The sequence below is a fragment of the Moschus berezovskii genome, chromosome 15 (assembly GCF_049115385.1).
Source record: "Moschus berezovskii isolate FMDL1 chromosome 15, NW_MosBer_1.0, whole genome shotgun sequence".
Classification (NCBI taxonomy): domain Eukaryota; kingdom Metazoa; phylum Chordata; class Mammalia; order Artiodactyla; family Moschidae; genus Moschus; species Moschus berezovskii.
The window spans coordinates 8,117,677-8,138,382 of NC_142474.1; the positions used below are offsets into that span (position 1 = coordinate 8,117,677).

General features: G+C 46.6%; 1 protein-coding gene across 3 annotated transcripts in view; it reads right to left on the reverse strand.

Annotated features, from left to right (window-relative positions):
* Positions 1-20,706, reverse strand: part of EYA2 (EYA transcriptional coactivator and phosphatase 2) — a 265,824-nt gene that overhangs the window by 222,138 nt on the left and 22,980 nt on the right. The window contains exon 1 of one of the 3 annotated variants that reach the window (XM_055438512.2): positions 6,373-6,521. The exons of the other annotated variants lie outside the window; for them this stretch is intronic. The gene's annotated coding sequence lies outside the window, so the exon portion shown is untranslated. Of the gene's footprint in view, positions 1-6,372; positions 6,522-20,706 lie in introns of those variants that run through there. 3 annotated transcript variants of the gene reach the window in all.

Sequence of the window (20,706 nt, forward strand, 5' to 3'; positions counted from 1 at the left end):
TTAAAATAACAAGAACAATAAATATAATAAAACACAGAGCCATGCACCCCATCTCCACAGGCAAGACCGCCCAGGGTTCTGAGCTTAGAAGTAAGGAGCGGGGAGCCTTCTTCACCAATGGCCTGTCTTGGTAGAGGGTTGGATGGTCCTACAGGGAACCAATGGGTGAGTCCAGGGGAGGAACAAGTTCAAACACAAGCAGGCACTGGAGAAAAGACAACCAACCATAAGACTCTAACTTCCACTGGGGAATGGTACCCAGATCCCAAGGTCAACACTTATTCTTGACGTCCTCAGCGCTCAGGGTGTTCTGTGCCCCGACCACCTGGGTTCCAAGTCAGCCCTCATTGCGGGTACACTAGAGCCCGCGTGCTGGACCTCAGGCCAGAGAAGGGCAGCTCAGTGTCTTCCATGCCATGGGACTCAACAGCTACTGGTTTGATCTGATGGTCCCAGCGCCTCCACCCTCCGCAGTGGAGCCTGCCTGAGGTCTGCAAATCTAAAACAAAACACCCAATCATCACATCAAGAGCTTGCGACAACCACTGACCAGGCAGATAGGAGCGATGAGGCACCCCTTCCGGCAACACACCCAGCAGGGCTCAGCCGGCCGCAGAGGTGAAAGGCAGACCCTGTCCAAAATCATCAAACACCGAGGTGTAAGACAGGCTGCTGAAGTCTCTGAGATGCCTTGGAGTTGGTTAAAAAACAAAACAAGGAGATTGAGCTTTCTAAAAATCCCCCAGATCAGCACTCAGAGTCCGGCCACCCTGGCCAATTCTTACACGGTATTTAGGAAAAAGCAGATGGAGAAGGCAATGGCAAGCCACTCCAGTACTCCTGCCTAGAAAATCCCATGGATGGAGGAGCCTGGTAGGCTGCAGTCCGTGGGGTCGCTAAGGGTCGGACACGACTGAGCGACTTCACTTTCACTTTTCACTTTCACACATTGGAGAAGGAGATGGCAACCCACTCCAGTGTTCTTGCCTGGAGAATCCCAGGGACGGGGGAGCCTGGTGGGCTTCCGTCTGTGGGGTCACACAGAGTCGGACACGACTGAAGTGACTTAGCAGACTTAGCAGTAGCAGACATTATTGTAGGCACTTTACATAGGCAATCTCATTGAATCCACAATATGATGCAGATTCTATAATTAGTCCGATCTTACAGATGAGGAAACTGAGGCCCAGGGAAGTGAAGGCCACCCAGATAAAGGAAGAATTTTCCCATGGCTATCACAGGGGCATACATTTTCAAAAAACCATATTTTTTTCAAAGGAATTGCCAAGAGATGGTAAAGCCTGCATCGTCACCTCTCATGCCCCCCTCCCTTCCTACCTGACGCCTCAGTGCACAGTTGGCGTCGAGTAGGTGAGATCTGAGACGGGCTATAATCTGAAAGTTTCTGCCTCTCCCAAAATCCATAAGTTGAAACATAACCCCCAGTGTGGTCGTATCCAGAGGTGGGGCCTTTGGAAGGTGATTAGGTCAGGAAGGTGGAGCCCTCCTAAATGGGACTGGCTCCCCTTAAAGAGAAATCCGAGAGAGCTCCCAGGCCCCTTCTGCCAGGTGGAAACACAGTGAGAAAGTGGTCACTCAAGAAATGAGCTCTTACTTGATTTCAAATCTGCCTTGACCTTGGACTTCTCGTCTCTAGAACTGGGAGAAATAAACATTTATTGTTTACGCCACCCAGCCTATGGCAACTTGTGACAGCTGCCCAAACAGACTAAGATAAGTCACAAACGTAACAAACTTTTCTGAGCACGAATTATTTGACAGGTCCGACTGGGACCCAGCCAGAGAAGAGAAGACAGAACAGGGAGGAGGTTTCTGGTTAGAAACCTGCTCAGAGAGCACTGGGAGGCTCCAAGCTGACCCTGAGAGCTTTCAGCATCCACCCGGTTCGTTTTTGGCCCAAGCCAACTTCCTGTACTTGAGAGGAAAGGCATCCTTTTAAAGAGAAAGAAAAGAGGAGGGAGAGAGAGAGAGAAAAGTAACAGAAAAAAATAAACGGCTTCAAGCCACAGAGAGGTTCTATTAACAGAGAGGCGACTTGAGGCAACAACACGGGGATTAAGTTCCCCTTAAAATTCTTACAGCTTTGGAAATCTGGGAGGCGGGGGAACCCCAGGGGTCAAATTGATCCGAGGTTCCTTCTGTTCACTCTGCTGCCAGCCTTCTTTGTCTGGGTACTTGTCACCCTTGAAATCCTTCAGGGAGAAAACAGTTTGAACAGGAAGAAATTCATGCTGACTCCCCAGCTCCAGAGCTGGGACTCTGTGCCCCCTGGTTGCCACATTCATTCAACAGCTGACAACGGTGACCAGGTCCAGAGGGGGTCATGCCCCGGGCTGGGAACTTCCGTAGATTTTCCCCCTTAAATTTCATGACAAATCTGTGAGGTGTATACACACACACACATACACAAATATACATCTTCTCCATGCTAGAAGAAAGCCGAGACGGAGAGAGCAAGTTTTTTAAGTCCTTCAACAAATATGAGCCCTTACCATTTAACGGCACCGTGCTGAGACCGCGCACTCGGTCAGAATTTCTTTCGGCATTTGGGGCTGGATGATTCTCTGCTAGGGGGCTGTCCGGGGCACTGTAAGATGTTCAGCAGCGTCCCTGGCCTTTACTCGCTGAAACCTCTGGAGCATCCTCTTCTCAGCTGTGATGAAGATGCCTGCAGACACTTTAAATGTCGACTGCGGGTGGGGGAAAAAGTCACCCCTGGTCAGGAACCACCACCCGACAAGGACTCACTCACAGAATCCTCCCTGTGAGGCAAGTCTGCTGGGGTCCTCATCTCACAGAAGAGAGAGAGGTTAAGTCACCCGCTCCTGCCCGAGGTCACACAGCTAGCACCAGAGAGGGGCCTCAGCCCAGCAGATGTCTCTCCCCAGAGACCTGCGCACATTAATTCGGCTGTAAGCACATCTTCAAGGCTGCGCAGCTGGTTGTTGGAAGCCTTCAAGAGGTTCCATTCTGGAGCTGCATGAACTCAACCCTTAGGTGCTCTCAAGGACACAAAAGATGTCCTGAAATCAGTGGGCCCCTTGTCCTACTACTCATCTTCTGTCTAAGGAGGTCTTTCTGTTATAACACGGTGCCTTTCCTTGTGCCCTCTTTGGTGAGGAATTTTCTAGAAAGAATGTCAGTAACAAGAACTCTAGTCACAATCAACTTCACAATTGACAAGCACTTTCATAACATTTAGGGCTGACGTCTATAGTGTGCTCACCACTACTCTCCAAGGCTTTTATCATATTTCCTCTAGTCCTTACAACAAGCCTTTGAGGAAGGGGCTATGAGGATCTCCATGTTACAAATGAGGAAAACAGAGGCACGGAGAGAAGTAACTTGCTTCGGGTCACACAGGCAGCAGGTAGTGGAGTTACTCACCAGGACAAACTGCCTCTCTTAACAGTGCTTATTAAAGCTCTACACAGAGTGCACTGGGGCTTCCCTGGTGGTCCAGTGGCTAAGACTCCGCATTCCCAATGAACAGGGCCCGGGTTTGACCCCTGGTCAGGGAACTGGATTTCACATGCTACAACTAAGACTTCCCATGCCACAACTAAGAGCTTGGTGCAGCCAAATAAAATCTTTTTCAAAAAGAGTGCATTTACTTTCTTACCCTAGAGGAAGTGCCTTAATTTTCTTACCCTGATAGATGATAAGGTAGATACTGAAATCCCATATGGACAGAGGAGCCTGACAGGGCTACAGTCCCTGGGGTTGCAAAGAAGTCAGGCACAGCTTAATGACTAAACAGCAACAAAATTGTCACACTATTTTAGAAATTTTCGAAACTAAGCCCCAGAAAGATTAAGGAGCCTGCCAAAGCCACAGCTAAGGATATGAACCTAGGAGTTTGGTTCTAGACATTGTGTGTAATCAACATCATCTCACTAAATACTTCCAATGCAACTTTACAGAAGACATACGTGACATGGGATCCAGTGAGGGGGCTTGCCCAGACTCAGGATTCAAACCTGGGCCCCTGGGGTTCCAAGGCACAGTCTTCACCATACCATCTCTTTGATGATACCCCCGACCAGCCTTCTCCGCCAAATACCCTTTGGCAGCCTGCGAGACCAGGGCTTTTGAAAGACGCTGTGTCTTGCACAGCGCCCACTATTTATTTCGGAGTTGTTTCCCCATTTACACCTAAGGGAACGATCAGAAATGGCATTTCCAGGCCATGAGACAGATGGCAAGTCAGGAGGCTGAGGAGCCGGTGGGCAAAGCTTTCACCTCGGGGTCACTGGCCAGCCCTGTGGATCCCCCGAGGCGTCAGGCACCCTTCCCCTCCCACAGCTGTCGGGACTCGCCTGTGAGAGGCCTGGGGGTGCCCGGCCTGGTCAGTGGGAGACAGCTGGCCACAGCCCCCAATGGCACCAGCTGCCTGGAGCTGTCCACCCCTCCCTCAGCTGGCCTGTCACCTTCCTCTCCCAGAATCCCTTGCCTGGGCCTGACCACGATCACAGAACAGAGGGTTTAACTCCTTGATGGCCAGAGCCCAGAGAGCTGGGCTCCAGCCCTGGCTACATGGGTGATCTCCATGCCTTTTCTTTTATATCTTTGTCACCATTTGAGTTTTCAGCCATATGACCTCAATAACTGCTATTGTTCTTTTCATTTGTTTTTAAAATTAGTAATAGTATTTGCAGAGTGATTGGGCTTCCCCGGTGGCTCAGATGGTAAACCGCCTGCTATGCAGGAGACCCACGATTGATTCCTGGGTCAGGAAGATCCCCTAGAGAAGGGAATGGCAACCCACTCCACTATTCTTGCCTGGAGAATCTCATGGACAAAGGAGCCTGGTGGGCAACATGTCCTTGGGGTCATAAAGAGTCGGACATGATTTAGAAACTAACACTTGGGTTACTTGCAGAGTGATTAGGAATGTGGGCTCTGGATACAGACAGACACACCAATCCTGTGTCCCCACTTAGGACCAAAGTGGTCTTGGGCCAATGATTTAACCTCTTCATGCTTCTGCATTCTTGTTTATATAATAGTTCATTGGTTTGTGTTTCTGTCCACTCTAAGAAGCCCATCTATTTATTTATATTTTTAAATTGGGGTGAATCCTTGAAAGGCCAGATCAAGCCATTTTCCTCCATGAATATTCCTGAGATATCAGGCAGGCATATCATACTCCGGGTATACCTTCTCACAGATCTTTGAACAATATTGGGCCCATAGAAGATCGTTCATCTAATAATCTACAAATGGCTATAGTTTTATTGGGCACTTACTATATACCCGGCATTGTCCTAATACTTAACATATATATCATTTTACTCTTTCCTAAAACTTTAGGTACTATTAATATATCCATTTTACAGATAAGGAAGTTGAGATTTAGAGAGCGTAAGTGACTTACTCAAGATCCTAGCAGTAATATGGGGAACAACTAGGCCTTGATGAACTTCCTGGGGGATGGGCAAACCCATTACGTAAGGCAGGAAGGTTAGAGGGTTTGCTGCACCATCTTTTACAAATAGAGGGCAGAAAGCCAAGAGCTCTGATTTCTAAGAATATCAGCCCTGCTCTCTTACAGCAAAGTTCTGCTGCAAACAAATTAGCTTCTGTGGTAAGGATTTACAGTAAATCATTCTCTTTCCCTGGAAGATGTGCATATTGGGACCATTTTCAGTGCAAATGACAGGAAATTTAGCTCAAACTGGTTTAGGTAAAAAGGGGAATTTATTGACTCACATAACTAGAAACCTTAGGATTAGCTAACTTCAGATATAGCTTGATCAAGGGATTTAGAAACAGTGAAGTCATTACCATCCCTCTTGCTCTGTTTTACTCTCCTCCACGTTGGCTTCATTCTCGGCATTCTTTCCCCCAAGTTGTTGGCAAAGATAGTCCTTGGTGTGTCCAGCCTGACCCCCTGCCAGCTCTTCAATCCCTATAGTAAGGTTATATTTTTTCTTTAATAGTACCAGCTAAAATTCAGGAATTATTCTGATTGGCCAAGTTTGGACCACATGCCCATCCCTGAACCAATCACCATCACCAGGGTGATGCTATAAAGTAATCATTGGTCAAACCTGTGTCATATGCTCACCAGGCATGTGGGAAGGGGAGTCAGACACTCCTGAACTGAGAGTGGGGAAGGAGTGCTTCCCAAAAGGACAATCAAGATGATTTTACATCAAGAAAGTGGAATGGATCTGGACTGGTAACTCACAGTCCAGCAGCCAAGAGACAGAGAGACATGTAAGTTCATCATGAAACTTTGAGGTAACAGATAAAACAGTGAAACAGCATAGTAAAGAACTAGAAGAGGGAAAACTCTGCAACCTGAGAGTGGTGAGGGACTCCTCATGGAGAATCAAGGCAAGTTACCAAAAGAAGAGGAAGGAATGTTCAGTTCAGTTCAGTTCAGTTCAGTCGCTCAGTTGTGTCCGACTCTCCGCGACCCCATGAATCACAGCACGCCAGGCCTCCCTGTCCATCACCAACTCCTGGAGTTCACTCAAACTCATGTCCACAGAGTCAGTGATGCCATCCAGCCATCTCATTCTCGGTCGTCCCCTTCTCCTCCCGCCCCCAACCTTTCCCAGCATCAGAGTCTTTTCCAGTGAGTCAACTCGTCGCATGAGGTGGCCAAAGTATTGCAGTTTCAGCTTTAGCATCAGTCCTTCCAATGAACACCCAGGATTGATCTCCTTTAGAATGGACTGGTTGGATCTCCTTGCAGTACAAGCCAGCCCCCAATTCAGAGCTCTCTCTGGGTCTGGAATGGCAGGTCTGGAAAACACCAGTTAACTGGTTTCTTTTCACAACAACCCTATGAGGTAGATACTGGTAGAATGTCCATTCTAAAGATAGGGAAATAGGGCATTTAAACCACTTGCCCAGCTGAGTAGCACTGGACTTAAACCCAGGCAACAGGCTGAGTCTTTTTTTAAAAAAAATATTTATTTATTTTTTGGCTGTGTTGGGTCTTGGTTGTGGTTTTTGGGCTTCTTGCTAGTTGAAGGGTGAAGGTTTGGCTGCCCCATGATAGGTGGGATCCTAGTTTCCTGACCAGGGATCGAACCCTCATCCCCTGCACTGGAAGGTGGATTCTTAACCACTGGACTACCAGGGAAGTCCCCAGCAGTCAGGGTCTTAACTGCAAGGCTGACTGCCCCTCCTAAAAGAGGCAGATTCTGAACCATGTGATTCAACTTGTCTACCAAGGAGAACTTCCCATCCTCAGTATTGCCTTAAGCATCACAAGCTGATGCACCGAATTCCAGACAACCCTCACTTCTTAAAGACATGCTGACTTCGCAGAGCTCCCTCATCCCTAAACCTGACCACTTCCCTCTCCCTAACTCCGCCTCACCACCATCTGAAGGAGACTCTATCTTCCGGACTGCTCTCCCAGCCATCCTCTCCATCCCAAGGCTGGTTCAGGATTCACCTTCATGTCTTTCTGGGATGACCCACAGCCTCTGATTGCCCCTCGGTCCCTCCTTTGTGGCTTTCATCTTGGCTTCTTGGCAGCTCACCCTCCCCTTTCTCTTTTTCTCTCTCTCCTCTCCATTTCTCTCCATCTCTCTCTTTTCTCCCTTACTGCTTACTTTGTGACAAGCCAACCAACACGCCACAAGCAGCCCTATAAAGAGGTCCAAGTGAAGAGGAGCTTCGGCCTTCTGCCAAAAGCCACGTGACGTGTGCTAGTTGCTGAGTCCTGCCCGACTCTGTGCAAGCCCATGGGCTGTAGCCCGCCTGGCTCCTCTGTCCATGGAATTCTCCAGGCAGCTGGAGTGGGTAGCCATTCCCTTCTCCAGGGGATCTTCCCAACTCAGGGATCAAAGCCCCGTCTCCTGCATTGCAGGTGGACTCTTTACCGTCTGAGCCACCAGGGAAGCCCTAGTATAGTGATGCCTCACATAAATACAGCCCCAGCTTTGGCCTTGATTCCAGTTTAGTGACGGACCCTGAAGCAGAGGACCCAGCTAACAAGCTGCATCCAGATTCCTGCCCTCCACACTGATGTAATAAGTATTTGTTTTATCAAGTCATGATGTTTTGGGGGTAATTTGTTACACAGCAATAGATAACTACTATACACACTGAAGTATTTAAGGATGAAGAATTAGGATGTCTGCAAGTAACTCTCAAATGGTCGAGCAAAAATTTATAGAGAGTAATAAAGCAAACGTGGCAAACTTTTAACAACTGGTGCCATGTGACAAGGATCTGATGATATTCACTGGACCACACTGGTAAATTTTGTGGGTTTGATAGTTTCCAAATTAAGAAACTGGGGAGAAAAAGAGAAGAGAATAGACTTTGGAGGCGGGCTGCTTCTGTTTGAATCTGGACTCTACTTAAGTAGCCCTTTGGGTTACTTAACTCTCTGTGCCTCAGTTTTCTCATCTGTGTACTGGGAATGCAAATGGCATCGATCGTGGGGCTGTGGTGATGATTAAGTGCACTGATGGAGGTCCAGCTCTAAAATCAGGGTCTGGTTCCCCAAAGAGTCAGTTGTACTGTGTCATGCTTGCTCTGTACCCTGAGCCTGGCACAGAGGTCTGGTGAATAGTAAGCCCACAAGAAACATTTGTAGAATGAATGAATGAGTCAATTTTCTAAGCAGTGGTTTGCAGTCTCCTCTTGGTTTTGAAGAGCTCCTCTGTGAGTTAATGTGGCCAGAAAAATCTCCCTGGGATTCAAGAATTCTAAAATGCCTTGCTAGGAAGCATATCCTGAAAGGTTGGATTAAAAAAGGGAAAAAATCAAGACATGATGAAATGCCTGCATTGGACTCCAAGCTAGAAAACCAAGGAGAAATAGACAATTACAGGTTTCTCTTGCAAACAACAAGGCCATTCTCTAGACTGACTTTCCTGTGTGCCAGGCAGAAAATCACCACCAACCTCCAAACAAAAGTCTGTGTAAGGTAATACTAAGTGACCCTTACCAAGTGTGTTCAGTATCCCAGGCACTGTTTTTCCTCATGCCTAATAATCCCTTCAATCCTTACAGCAACCCTAAAACTCGTACTATTATTCTTTCCGTGGGGCAGATGGGCACAGTAAGGTGAAGTAACTTGCTGAAAGTCACACAACTTTGGATTTCAGTTGTGATCTCAGGTCACACAAAGTTGCGATCTCGAACGGTCTCAGATCAAATCCATATAAACACAAAAGTACAATGATTATAAAACCCCTATTCTCCATGAAGTTCCTCCTGTAGGTTCATGGCCATGAATTCAACTCTAATACCCCCAACTGAGATTTTTTTTTCTCCTTCTGAAATGTGAGCTAGATTTGTCTGTACTTTTTACATACACACAGGGATTTATTACTTTGCAGTCAAACGGCTTCAGAGCAGTGTTGTCTTTTTTTCTTCTCAGGGCAAGGCTGTCATAAATTAAAAGGGCTCCCCATTCGGCCTGGCACTTAGCTGGGCCACTTAAAATCACTTTGGACCTTGCCCTCAACTGACCTTTCCAAACCACTTTCCAGGCATTACTCCTTCCGGGACCTGAGTGGGGTTGATCACAAGAACTTTACTCTTGTAAATGGAGCCACAAATTATTCCAGGGACAAGGGAGGAAAAAAAAATCTCCAAGTCACAACACCAAAACAGTAGCTACAGTCAAATCCTGGGAACGACAGGACTATCACGAGGAGTTGGGGGCATCCCTCCTGTTATCCTGGGAGAAGTGAGTCAGGGAGAGGCACCAGCCTCCTTTTTCTGTCCTGTTTGAAGAGGGCTGGGGGCAAATTTTCCTCAATGGATGTCTTTTCACCCCACTCAAGGAGCAATATTTAATATCCGTGTGATCTGGGAAGAAAGGCATCTGCCTTTGTGGGAGAAAATGGTGTCCCTTTTGTCCGCAGAACCAAATGCTGTCATTTCCCCTGAAAGTATTTGATGGGAAGATGATGATACGGGTAATAGCCACTATTTAATAAGCTCTTATTATGTCATGCTGCTGCTGCTAAGCTGCTAAGTCACTTCAGTCGTGTCCGACTCTGTGCGACCCCATAGACGGCAGCCCACCAGGCTCCCCCGTCCCTGGGATCTTCACTTAATTATCACTATTACTCCTACTCATTAAAAGAATACGACTACTGATGTTTATTTATTTGATGAATATCAAGAGCATATTACGTACCAGGAACTCTTCCAAGCACCTAACATAGTGTATTTAGTTCACACAGCAGCCCTGTAAGCAGGTACTAAGATTAGCTCTTTTTTTCTTTAGATGAGGAATCTGAGGCACAGACAAGTGACATCATTTGTCCAAGGTCACAGAGCTGCTGAGTGCTTTACCTCTCCACTAAGGTACATGATATCAAGATTCATTTTCCAAGAGAGCCAGATGAGCACTAGCAGGTGACGTGCCTTGAAAACAGTCACGGTAATAAGAGTACTTAGTAACATTGCCATTTACTGAGCATTTCTTATGTGCCAAGTGCCTGGCTGGCACAGTCCCATTGAATCCTCACGATGAGCCCAGGAGACAGGTATGATCACTAAGCCATTCAGAGAAGGAGACCGAGGCCCAAGGAGGCGGGGCAGGTCACAGGCCAGTAGTGTATTCAGCAGCAAGGATTCAAATCTAGGCTAATTCAGTGGGTGGCAGTCTATGCAAGCAGATGCTACAAAATTGTTCCCAGCAGGCTGCCCTGAAGTGGCATCAGATGAGAGCCTGGCAATCTGCCTCAAGCATTCTCTCTACATAGTCCAGGTTTGGCTTTGAGCAGAGCTGTGATTCGGGGGAAATATGCTCCACATGCCCACCAAGTCTGAGCCTCTTCTGTCTGCACCGGTGCACTGGCCTCCCCACGGGCCACCCTGCCTCAGACGCAGCGTCCCCTATCGTGTCCTTGGGTACCATGAAAATATAACCAAGGAGTTTGCTTCTTCACATAGTAGGTGCTCAGCAAATCTGTGTTGGATGAAGGAATAAATTCTAAACCACGAGATGGACCGTAGCCCTTTCCTCTTTGAATCATCTGACATTCAAGACCCCCGGTCACCTGGCCCCTTCTCAATTCTCCAACTTTGTCCACCTGCTCCCATCCAATTTCCTGTGATCCACGCATGTGAGCTCGGTATTTGCTTCCTAAACATGTCATTTAACGCTCTGGGGCCTTTGCTCATGCTGTTTCCTCTCTCTGAGGTTCCCTTCCCTTCAGTCCAGACCTCCTGTCCCACTTTTTGAACTCATTCTAACCATGCAACCATCTTCTTCAAGGCTCAGACTGATACCTGTTATCCTTACCTGCCCGGTGTTGATCTCGCCTTCTCTAACAGCATCTCGACTTTCCTCTAGACAACCACTCTTCCTTCACTCTCAGTCTATACAAATTGGACGAAGCTACATTGTCTTTTAAAGGGATGGGCATAGGTCCCAAGCCTAGCCGATCAGAGCTTTGGTCTGTCCTCGACCAATGTGATTGGTTGAGGGGTGGACACATGTTCCAAGCCTGGCCAATCAGAGCTTTGACTCATCCCTGGCCATCGTGATTGGTTCAGGGATGGATCTAGGACCCAATTTGGACAGTGAGAGTCAATCCTGTGGCTCCAGCGGGGCTAGTCCAGCCCTCTGGGACTATCGGGAGCTGACGCCAAGCTCTTCTTACTGATGTTGCTGCCTAAATCCATAAGGGCGCCTTGTCTCCTTATCTGCCATATTAATGGCGGTGTGGCCAGTCAAATGGCAGCTGCTACCACCTGTTGCTTAAGGACTCCGACCACTCAGCGTTCCCTTTCGCCTCTTCGCATGTTCTGCCATCCCCAGCTATCCAAAGGGGTCTCTCTGTCTCACCCACCCAGAGCTAACCTAATTGAGTCATTATCACATGCTCATCAGTGTCAAGTACCTAGCACACTTCTCTCTTTTAAATCTGAAATGATCCTTTGAGGAAGGCACCAATCAGTCTTCCCATTCTACAGGGCCAGTAACTGAGGCTCAGAGAGAGGAAGCCCTTTGCCCATTCTTAGCAGAGCTGAGGTTTTAAACCCCATTTCAGGTCGCACATCTGTGACCTGCTAGAAGGAGGTGGTGGTGGTGGCACTAAACTTGAAAGATGTTGGTATTTAGTCTTGTAGAGACTGGAAAGGTGGTCATGGGGATAAAAGAGGGTATTTTAGGTGGGGGGATGAGGGAGACAAAGGCCTGGGAGGTGGGAACTCTGGCCATACAACAAGCTCATTTGGCTGATGTGTGGGAGGGCAGAAGTAAGCTATGATGGGGGTGGTAGTGGGAGGGTGAAATTAAAAACAACCAAACTACTTAATCTCATTCTGTCCCCTTCAATTCCTGAGAGGTCCCCCAGCTAAACAGGCTGGGTAGCTAAGGCAGCCTTGTGGCTTTTTCGGCTGCCGAGCTGGCACCCTGAGTAAATTTCAGGGGATAGGAGATCACAGTGCTGAGGACACAGTGTTCGAGCTATTTGTGGCCGCATGAATTAATCTCTTCCATGTGCAGAGATATTTCCATAGTTCTCCTGAGACTCCCATTGGTGGAGAAGGCGAATGCTTGATCAGCTTGGATGGCTTCTTCTTGGGACATTCAAGCCAAATCTGGCTACTTCTGCAGCCCGGAAATGATTGCTCAGTGGTCAGTGAAAAATCGACCCAAATTGCAACTCCAGGACTTGACTGCAGAGAAGCAGAGTCAGTCACTTAGGCGACAAGGTTCTGATGTACGTCACTGGGGTCTGAGTTCCAGGTCCGAGTACGTGAAATGGATTTAAAAGCTCGCAAATAAGAATAACAGCTCATATTCATCAATGCTGAATATTGATCTGCCAAGCACTGTTTTACTGTGTCATTTAATCCTCAGAATAACTCTGTCAAGAGATATTATCACTAACTCCATTTTACAGAGACGAAAACTGAGGCCCAAAGATGTTAAATAACATGCCAAGGTCTCCAAATGGGTAAGTAGAGTGAACAAAGACTTTGGGCTCCAGAGCCTGTTCTCTTGGCTGCAATGCTACTAGCCTTTTTTTTTTTTAAGACTTTTTTTAAAAGAACAGTTTTAGGTTCACAGCAAAACTGAGCAGAAGGTACAGGATTTCTTAAATATACTCTGCCTCTAAGCATGCATAGTGGTTTCCACTATCAACATCCTCTAAACCTATCAACCTCCCCTACCATTGGTCTAGTGGTTAAGAGCCTGCACTTCCAATGCAGGGGGCATGGGTTCAATTCCTGGTCAGGAACTAAGATCCTACATGGCCAAAAGAAAAACATCTCCTATAGGAGTACATTTTTACCACCATCAAAGAACATGCACGGACACAACATTATCACCTAAAGTCCGTACTTTATATCAGGGTTCATCTTGGTGGTATACAACCTATGTTTGGACAAGTGTATAGTGACGTATATCCATCATTAGAGTGCCACACGTAGGAGTTCACTGCCCTGAAGATCCCATGTGCTCTACCTATTCACCCCTCCTTCCCCCTGGCAACTACAGATCTTTCAACTGTCTCCCTAGTTTTGCCTTTTACACGATGTTGGAACCATACAGCATATAATTGGCTTCTTTCCCTTAGTAATGTGCATTTAAGTTTCCTCCATATCTTTTCACGGCTTGATTGCTCATTTCTCTTCAGTGCTAAATAGTTTTCCACAGCCTGTTTACTCATTCAGCTGCTCAAAGACATCTTGGTTGCTTCCCGGTTTTGGCAGTTACGAATAAAGCTGCTATAAACATTCATGTGCTCATTTTTGTGTGGACGTAAGTTTTCAACTCCTTTGGGTAGATACCAGGGAGAATGATTGCTGGAGAGTAGTAGGAGTATATTTAGTTTTGTAAGAAACAGCTGAACTCTCTTCCAAGTGGCTGTACCATTTTGCATTCACGCTAGCAATGAATGAGAGGCCCTGTTGCTCCACACCCTTGCCAGCATTTGGTGCTGTCCAGCCTGCTTTTAAAACGTTAATGAAATACTAGTATGATTCAATCCTGCATTTTAATGCTAGCCTGGGGAAAATCGAGGTCAAGCTGGGATCCTGGTCTCTACTGAAATACTTTGATTTTCAGCTCTACTGCTACTAACTACATCTCCCCAGGTGCTTCCCTCCCCTTTGCTCAGCCTCGGTTTTCTCATCTATAAAGTGGACATCCCAACCTCTAGCCGTAGAGGTGACTGAGACAATCCATAAGGCGTGCCCAGTCACAGGAGACTGGTGATCCTCAACTTGGGGTGGTCCTGCTTCCCAGGAGGCATTTGGCAATGTCTGGAAACATTTTAAAATTTATTTATCTTTAAATTAATTTTTCTTGGAATATAGTTGTTTCACAATGTCGTGTTAGCTTCTATCGTACAGCAAAGTGAATCAGTCAGACGTGTACCTGTACCCCTCCCCTTTTGGACCCCCATTTTAGGTTACCACAGAGCACTTGAGTAGTGCTACCTGAGCTACACAGCAGGTTCTCATTCAGTTCAGTTCAGTTCAGTTGCTCAGTCGTGTCCAACTCTCCGCGACCCCATGAATCACAGCACGCCAGGCCTCCCTGTCCATCACCAACTCCCGGAGTTCACTCAAACTCATGTCCATTGAGTCGGTGATGCCATTCAGCCATCTCCTTCTCTGTCGTCCCCTTCTCCTCCTGCCCCCAATCCTTCCCAGCATCAGAGTCTTTTCCAGTGAGTCAACTCGTCGCATGAGGTGGCCAAAGTATTGCAGTTTCAGCTTTAGCATCAGACCTTCCAATGAACACCCAGGATCGATCTCCTTTAGAATGGACTGGTTGAATCTCCTTGCAGTCCAAGGGACTCTCAAGAGTCTTCTCCAACACCACAGTTCAAAAGCATCAATTCTTCGGCGATCAGCTTTCTTCACAGTCCAACTCTCACATCCATACATGACCACTGGAAAAACCATAGCCTTGACTAGATGGACCTTTGTTGGCAAAGTAACGTCTCTGCTTTTTAATATACTATCTAGGTTGGTCATAACTTCTCATTGGTTATCTATTTTATACATAATAGTGTATATAGGGGGCTTCCCTGGTGGCTCAGCTGGTAAAGAATCCACCTGCAATGCAGGAGACCCTGGTTCAATTCCTGGGTCAGGAAGATCCCCTGGAGAAGGGATAGGCTACCCACTGCAGTATTCATGAGCTTCCCTGGTGACTCAGAGGGTAAAGAATCCACCTGCAGTGCGGGAGATGTGGGTTCGATCCCTGGGTTGGGAAGATCCCCTGGAGGAGGGCATGGCAACCCACTCCAGTATTCTCACCTGGAGAATCCCCATGGACAGAGAAGCCTGGCAGGTTACAGTCCATGGGGTCATAAAGAGTCAGACACAACTGAGCAACTAAGCAAAGCACTGCACAGCACAGTAAATATATATATATATATATATATATATATATATTTATATATGTATATGTATATATATATGACATATATGTATATGTCAATCCCAACTTATCCTGCACTCCGCCTTCCCCACTTGGTGTCCGTATATTTGTTGTCTATGTTTGTGTCTCTATTTCTTGGAAACATTTTTGATTGTCACAACTTGAGAGGGTGGGGGATGCTCCTGGCATCTACAGGATACAGGCCAGGGGTGCAGCTAAATTCTACGGTGCTCAGCGCCTCTGCAACAGAACTATCCAGACCCCAACTGTAAGCCGAGAAGCCCTGCAGCAGGCATTCCAGAGTGACCTCTGTAGTGAATATGATTATTCCTCAGGGTCATGGTGAGGACTAGATGGGCTGATATTTACATGAGGTTCCTAGCACAGAGCGGAGTCTTCAAAAACAGCTTGCTTTCTCCCTCTCTGACTCCCTCCCATCAAGGCCACAATGAAACAAGAAACTGTTCATTAATTTCTCTTTTAATGTGCATCTGTGCCTTCTCTGCAGAATTTCTCAGAACGCACAATCTAGAAACCAAACCACAGCCTCCTCTTTTTGTCATTACTTTTCTTCCAGTTATCTTCTGGTCCTTTCTACAGCACCGTCCACCTCCTCATCCTCTCCCTCTTCTCAAACCTCAGAGAAGTTTCACCTTGGGCAGAGGACAACAGAGAACTGTGTTTATGAGTTTGACTTGGGTTCTCAAGTCAAAAAAAGCCCTGGCAGTTCCCTCTTTGTGCGTGCATGCTCTGTTGCTGAATAGTGCCTGACTCTTTGCCACCCCATGGACTGTAGCCCACCAGCCTCCTCTGTCCAGAGGATTTTCCAGGCAAGAATACTGGAGTGGGTTGCTATTACCCTCTCCAGGGGATTTTCCCGACCCAAGGGTCAGACCCGAAACTCCTGCATTGGCAGGAGGATTCTTTACCACTGAGCCACCAGGGAGCCCTCTTTGTAGAGCAAAACAAATCACTTTACCTCCCTGAGCACATTTCCTCATTTCTAAGAATTGATTAAATATGACAATATCTGGAAAGCTCTTAGTCTAGAATCCAAAGAATGGCAGCTACTATCATGTTTTATTTCTTAAAGTTTTTGAAATTTTTAATCAGAGTTCATATAGCTACAATGTTAATTCAAAATTCATATAACACAGAATAGATACTAAAGGAAGACTCACCTCCAGCCCGGTTCTCAAGGGGCAACCAGTGTCAGCTTTTCTAGCTGTTCCTTCTGGTAGTTAACTCCACGTTTCTAAGTAATGCGCTGACACGGCCATTTCTCCCTGTGTCAGCTTTAGGCTTGATTTTACATGCATTCCCCCTATCCTGTTTCATCCAAATCAGAAGCATATTTTCCTAAAATCACAGAATCTTAGCAATGGAACAGACTGGGACATTATCTAATCCTGATATTTCCAGACTTCTACATTCCACAAACTGGTAATTTTATAAAGGACACTGAAACACCCAAACATAGGAAGGGCATAGCCTCCAAGGGGCTTCCCTGGCGGCTCAGACGGTAAAGAATCTGCCTGCAAAGCGGGAGATCCAGGTTTGATCCCTGGATGGGGAAGATCCCCTGAAGAAGAAAATGGTAACCCACGCTAGTATTTTTGCCTGGAGAATCCCGTGGGCAGAGGAGCCTGGAGGGTTACAGTCCATGGGATCACAAAGAGTCAAACACGACTGAGCAAGTAACAACCACTCTGTCATAGTCTCAAAGGGCAGTCTTTTAAAAAAACATTAATTTCATCTTTCGGGTTAAAATGTCTCTACTCAGTCCTCTTTGGCCCTGACACATGGACCGGTATTTGTGAGCCTCTGCTAAGGTCCTGTGTCCTAGCTCAAAGATGAAATCCCTGTGTTATCACACAGGCTCTGCTTAAATGCTTCTGGGGATGGTCTACTCACTACTGCATGAGGCAGCCTCCTGGCAGCATCAAAAGGTCTAACTGGTGTGGAGTTGGAACTGCCCTTGCAGCCTTTCATCCCATGATACTAATTTGTCCCTAGGAACTCTAACTCCTCAAAAAAAGGGGCCTTTTCTCCATTACCCTCTAGACCCACAAGCTTACTCTCATGCCCCACATGATCACTCAAAATCAATTGATCACTCCATCAATTTCACGGTTCCTTCCAGCCTCTAGATATGATTCTCCTCTTCTGAACATCCCCCAGCTCCGCCAGCTGAGGTTCCACAGGACCACAGGACCCTGACCTTTCGAGAAGGTCATTTCTCCAGCCCTCTCTTCCTTTCGGTTTTCAGAAAAAGCTTTGGGACTTTATTATTATTATTATTGTACAACTTATTTGTGATGGCAAAGCACGTCTCCAGGCCTCTCCCACCCCACAGTTCCCGGAGCCTGCTCCAAACCCTCAGGAACAATGCTTCCATTTTGCTATTTTCTCACAAGTTTCTCTCCTTATGATAGTCTGCCCTTGCTAAAAGTAGCTGTTGGCAGCAGGATCCGCATTTTAAGTAGCTTGGGTGGGAGAGCAGGGCCAGAACACAATGTGCTCTTGTTGGAGGGAAGAATTTACTTGTAGTTCCGAGGCAGAGGCCCCCGACATCAGCACAGTGCTGCTTCCGGGCCACACAACCTTCTAGAAGCCTTTCCATAAAGCAGTCCCTGAAAGCTGCCTCCCGACCTCCCCTCCCCGCACCACCATCCGCACCCTGACCCAGCAGAGGAGGAAAGGGAGACCCCAAGGACAGCTGAGGTCAATTTTTCACGAGCAGATGTAACACCACCACCCCAGGCCTTGGTGGTTTTACCTGTCCAGCGCCCTGTGCCAGAGAGCACAGAAAACAGCTTGAATCCTCAAGCCAGCTCCCCAAGGGCCCAGGCCAAGAAGGGTGGTGAAGGATCCAGGCTCTGGAATACGAGAAATGTGGCTTCAAACTCCATCTCTGCCACTTATGGGTTGCCTAAGAGTTTCAGTCCATGGGGTCCATGTAGTCCATGGGGTCACAAAGAGTTAGACACGACTGAGCAACTGAACTGAAGATTTTGAGCACCTCTGAACCTCAGTCTTATCATCTGTAAAATGGGGACAACAGTACTTACTGCATAGGATTCAAGGGAGACAAAAACAAGATGTGTAAGGTACTTGTCCCAGCGCCTGGCACCAAGCAGGTGCTCAGTAAATAGCAGATCGTATTACTATCTTCATCCCCATTTATACATATATAACAAAAAGGAAATTCATGAAACTAAGAATGGTCCAGGCAGCACTTGAAAGATCAGAGACTCACGCCTAGAGTGGACTTTGACTGAAGGTTTGGGGGTTTTTATTTTCCCATTCATTTAAATGCACGCCCCTGAGCTTGCTGAACAGAATGGTGAACCCAAGTAAGCACAGTGTCTAAGCCAAACTCCCGGGTTTCAAAAGCCACCTCCTCTCTTATCCAGATCCTTAACCTGTATGCCTCAGTTTCCTTATCTGTAAAGTGAGGATAATGAAACTGTCTATCTTTATAGATTCATAAAGATATAGTGGAGAGCAAACATACGTGGAGGGCCTGCAAGAGTCACCTGCCCAGCGATGCTTTCTTATTCAGTAAGAATCACAGATATAGGCTGTTAACCTTCTCACACCAACTAGAGACTTTTTTTCTGAACTTAAAAGAATTGAAAGTGAATGGAAATGAGATTTAAAAAAAAATGACTCAGTGACTTAATGTTATCCAGGGCTCCTCTGGCATAACACTGACAAACCATCACTGGCAGAGGCGTTCCATCACTGGTTTAACAGATAAAAGTGGGGGTTCTGGACAGAAATGTGGGAATACTGCTCTGGCACTGACTCACTCTGGGTCTTGAGGCGACTTTACTTCCCTGACCTTCAGTTTTTTCACCTGTGAAAATAAGCATGCCTACTGTGCCTGACGTCAGGGGTCTTTCTGAGGAGTAAAGGACATAACAGGGTTGTGCTGTGCTTAGTTGCTCAGTTGTGTCCAACTCTTTGCGACCCCATAGCCTTCCAGGCTCCTCTGTCCACGGGGACTCTCCAGGCAAGAATACTGGAGTGGGTTGCCATGCCCTCCTCCAGGGGATCCAACCCAGGTCTTCTGCACTGCCGGCAGATTCTTTACCACATGAGTCATCAGGGAAGCCCATGAATACTACAGTATTCAGACTTACTAGTATAAAGAACACACATGTACCTTTTATCCATATGCACTTGCTGTAACCATCTTACCCCCATTTGATTTATAAACTGTTCTTTCTCTTCATACACATGTGCATGCACACACACACACACACACACACACACTCATCTCATTTTTTTCTGAATCATTTAACAGTAAGTTACAGATACATGGCCCTTTACTATTAAAGAATTCATTCATTTGGGGTGTATTTCCTGAGAATATTCTCGTACATAATCTCAGGACAGTTACCATCAGTTCATTGAGTGCCAATATCCTATTTTACCTAATCCACTCTCCGTATTATGATTTGTCAACTGACTAGCCATGTCCTCATAGCATTTCCCCTCCTACATAGGACCCAGCCTAGATATAGTGTCTGAAGTTAGTTGTCATATCTCTTGAGACTCCTTGAATCTGGCCTTTCTCTGTCTTTCACAACACTGGCGTTTTTAAAGAATAAGGAGGGGTTTTTTTAAAAAATAGAGTGTTCCACATTCTGGGTTCCTCTGCTGTTTCTTCATGATTAGACTCAGGGACTGCATTCTCGGCCAGCCCACTGCGTGGCTGATGGTGTGTCCTTCTAAGGGTACCCTGAACCCACCCTCCTCTCACTGATGATGTTAATACTGATCACCCAGGCAATGTGTCGTCTGATTTCTCCACTGCACAGTGACTACATTTTCCCCCTTGAAATTAACAAACCATCTGTGGGGAGACCCTTAAACAGCATACAAATTTCCTGGCTCTCATCAACATCCCCACCCCAGACTTGGTATCCATGAATGATTCCTGACGGCACCAAATCTTTTACCATAATGGTTGCAACATGGTATGTCTCCAATCCAGCCCTCCCTCCACGCTTCCCGTCAGCCCTTGTCATTCTACTGTAAACAAGAAACCTCCCTCTCCGCTGTTTATTTACTTATCTATTTATTATTGGCTCAGACTCCTAGATCTCAATTTTTTCAAAGGTTTGTAATTCACTATTTGATACTCTAAGTGTCCCAGGTGAAAGTCAGCTACTGTTACATTTCAAAATTCACTGTTTATTTGAACATAAAACAATCCATGCCTTTAGTAAAAGTTTTCAGAATGTGCAGAGTATATAAAGTGAAAAACAAAAATCTTTTCTCTCCCCATTCCACATCCCATAGTTTACTGCAGTTAACTATTTCCTCTCCCA